Here is a 3,502-nt window from a genome sequence, read left to right on the forward strand (position 1 = left end):
GCACATGGAATTTTACTCCAGGTGAGAAACCAAAGAGGATTCACATGAATGTTCACTCCCACATTAAATGGGAGGGGGCAGCAGAGATACTGACATTTATTCAAGCTGAAACTCTGCTTCAGCCCTGTGCATCAATTCTTGTGGAATTAATTCACCGTACAAGGCACCTGTTACATGCTTTGTATTTTGAACATGTTGTGTGATGTAGCTTGCTGTTGGTGTGTCCAGAGATATCCTGAAGTGGAGCAAACAAACACCACCAACAAAACAAAACAAACAAAAAAACCTCAACCAACTTGTGACTTGAAAAGATCAGAAATTAAAATCTATCAGTGCTATTAACTAACAAAGTTAGAGCTGCTCTCCCATTCTTTTCAATAAATTACTGGAAGAGCAGGTCCAAGAGCTATGATGAAAGCATTTGTAAAAGTTACTTACAAATAGCAGTGAAACCCAAAGGTAGGTGTAATCAAGTGGATAAGGGCTCCCTCTGTGCAGAGATATTCCCTGTCACAGGACTGGAACAGAGTGCCACAGTGAAAGGTGCCAGCAGTGGGAGGAAGCATATAAAACAAATTAGCTCTCTCCCCTTTCCACCAGTAAATCCGTCTGGTAACAGCTGTTACCTATCCAGTTTATACAATCTCTTCTCCAAAATCTTTGATGTTCAGAAGACTGGAAAATCTAATCGTGTCTTGGGACAGAGAATAACAAAAATATTGAGAGAGTAATAAAAACACAAACAATTCTCTTACTGCAATACTTGCTGAGAAAGTTCTCCAGATCTGGTTAGCTAGCAAACTCTTTTATAAGCCACTCATGAATGGATGAAATTTACTATTCATGGTTATGGAAATAAAAAAAAGAAGGACTTGCTTCATTCAGCAATCTTGAGAACAATGATATATTTTCATTTGCTTTGCTAAGGACAACTTGAAAATGAGAGCATTGAGGCTTCATTTGAAAGTCTTCAGCTTACAAAGCCAGGGCACAGTTTAGCCCATTAGCCCGGGGGCCTGATTCTCCGTTACATCAGCTCTAATAGAATTGCACTTGTGCAACAAAGGCGATAATGAAATAAATAAGTCATAATATCTCTGGGTGCTACTATGTGACCAAAACAGCTGGATACACCATACGCCAGGAGGTCTGTGGAAAGGCATCAAATGTGGAGCAGCTTGGCTGCTGGCTGCCATGCCATGCCATGGCTTCCCAGCCTGAGAAGTGGCTTTCCTCCAGAAGAGGCAACCACATGCTGGGAATGACATAACTCCTGCCTTAAGTGCTGATGCAATAGCTTGAGGTATGCTACTCATGACATATGCTCTACAGTAGCTAAATGAGGAACAAGAGTCCTCCTCTGTCACTTTTGCCCCAGACAAAAAGCGGAGTTATGCAGACAGGCACCACTTGTGACATGTAAACAGGATGCAGCGCATCGCCATACCCAAGTGGGTGCACCAGGCTACCCAGCCACTCAGGTCGCACAGGGCTTGGCAAAGGGCGTGAACAGCAGCTCCTCCTGGAAAAAAGAGGGACCGTGCCAGTCTCCAGACACCTGTTGAAACCAAACTGTAAGAGTCAGGTTAGGAGTGCTGATACCTGTTCTTTGTGTGCGGATGCTGCAGGCACACCTGTGGTACCTGGCGGAATTGGTAAAACAGCTTGTGCAGAGGGGACCCACTCTCACTGCTGTGAAACAGGAAGAGCACTCATACCAAATCTGACATGCAAAGTGGGAGAGAGAATATTAATTTTAGATGCAAATTTCAAAGCTCTCCCTGCATCACTGTGCCATTTGCCTGTGGCTCCTGTGCACACAGATATCCCCAGAGAGGCACCTTAGTCACTTGTCAAAGCATAACCTCCAAGAGCTATTTTTCCCGTTTGGAGATTATTCAGCCCAAACTCTCAGCCTAACTATATGGCCATTGGTTTAATTTTCTTTTAAATCACTACAAAATTTTTCTCTGCTTTCGAGGGGGAGAAAAATAAAAGGGGGGCTGATGCATTTTAAATTTTAAGGGAAAGAACCCCTCCAAAGTATGAAATATTTCAAAGACAGACTTATGCAGTTTGTGAAACTTGTGTCTGCTGTTTATAATTTGTACCACACTCTGCCTCCTTCACCCTCTGACACAAAACAAGAAAACTGGATTCAAAATGAGATTGCACCATGGTGAATTCATTCCTTGAATTGCATCGTATGTTTCAGCAATACACAGCGTGGGAACACGTCGATTAGCTCTCGCTTTGAAGAAATTGGATTTGCAAAGGTCAGCAGTGGCTCGGCCCATTTCTCAGCAGATCTTTGGCTTGCTTTTCATCCCAGGGCTAGCAGGGAGGAGGTCAGAGAGGAACGACAAAAAGAACGAGCTTTTTGAAGCAAGCCCAAAGAATTTGACCATGCTCACAGTAGTGCAGAGACTTCTTTTGCTACTGAAGAGGTAGTTTTAAAATAAAATTTAAAGGAATAAGTTTCTGGGTTTACTTTACATATCAAACAATTCATTATTTTGATATAAAGTAAGAATGCTTTTGAGTTTAACTCTCAGTCTGGCTAGAGTTTGCGAAACTAATTTGCAGAAACAGCTTGCTCCCCCTGCATCTCTCTTGCTGTGTGAAAGGGAGTAGCCAGGCTGGAAAAAAAAGGTGGAAAGATGAAAAACCTCAGCCCCCAGTGGAAGTTCTAAACCTCAGGAGTTTGTGCACTGTATTTTTCTCTGAAAACACGTTTTCCAGTTGTTTAACTTGCTCCCATGCCAGCTTACTGAGACAGTAAGCTTCATTACCCTTTCTAGCCGGAAAACTCACAAAATATTTTGGCCACCCTCCACACCTTATTAACATAAACTGGAGTTTCCTACCACTGCTGGCAGAGCAAGGCGCTGGGAACGTGTGATCACGGTGTTTCGACAGCTGTCGCTGAGGTTAGTGTTAGGCCTGCAGTGGAGGGCTGCTCCTGGATCCCGAACAGTGGTTTGCTGTGGGCACTTACTCCAGGAAGCCGCAAAAGAGGGGAAGAGGTGGGAAAAAAGAAACAAGGGCAGGTTAGAGAGGAATCCAAGGAAACCTAAGCAAGCCTAAGTTTCTTCACCTGTACATATTAAATATCGCTTGCAGAAATGTTGCACATACAGTCCAAGAAATGTCTCCTAGAAATCTGGGAATAATGGGCTTGTTTGCTCCATTCGTGTATCTTTTTTTTCAGCAGGTCACTTTGTATGTCTCAGTTTCTCTGGTGCAAGGAGACAGTAGAGAGAATGGCTCTAACTGCTGTTGCAGGTCTCTGCGAGCCGTAAAAAATTGCTTTTCCCTATTTTCCAACAAATAACATTGCAGTATTCCAGCATAAAATATAATTTAGAAAGTATCCAAATCACAGAAAGCCAATTTCCAATGTACTATAGGTTCCTGTAAAGTACCGGCACTGATCCAGGTGAATTTTCCATGACATTAACTGAGCAAAAGCCGAATGCCACTCTTTGCCTGGTCTGATTTA

The 3,502-nt window shown here is 43.0% G+C and overlaps 1 long non-coding RNA gene across 1 annotated transcript; it reads left to right on the top strand.

Moving 5' to 3' along the window:
* The first annotated feature begins 959 nt into the window (after positions 1-959).
* On the top strand, positions 960-2,477 carry LOC121067278. The gene is made up of 2 exons (XR_005818208.1): positions 960-1,303; positions 2,216-2,477. It is a non-coding gene; the product is annotated as an uncharacterized LOC121067278 (long non-coding RNA).
* The last annotated feature ends 1,025 nt before the right edge of the window (positions 2,478-3,502 follow it).

This window comes from Cygnus olor, chromosome 3 (assembly GCF_009769625.2).
Source record: "Cygnus olor isolate bCygOlo1 chromosome 3, bCygOlo1.pri.v2, whole genome shotgun sequence".
Taxonomy (NCBI): Eukaryota; Metazoa; Chordata; class Aves; order Anseriformes; family Anatidae; genus Cygnus; species Cygnus olor.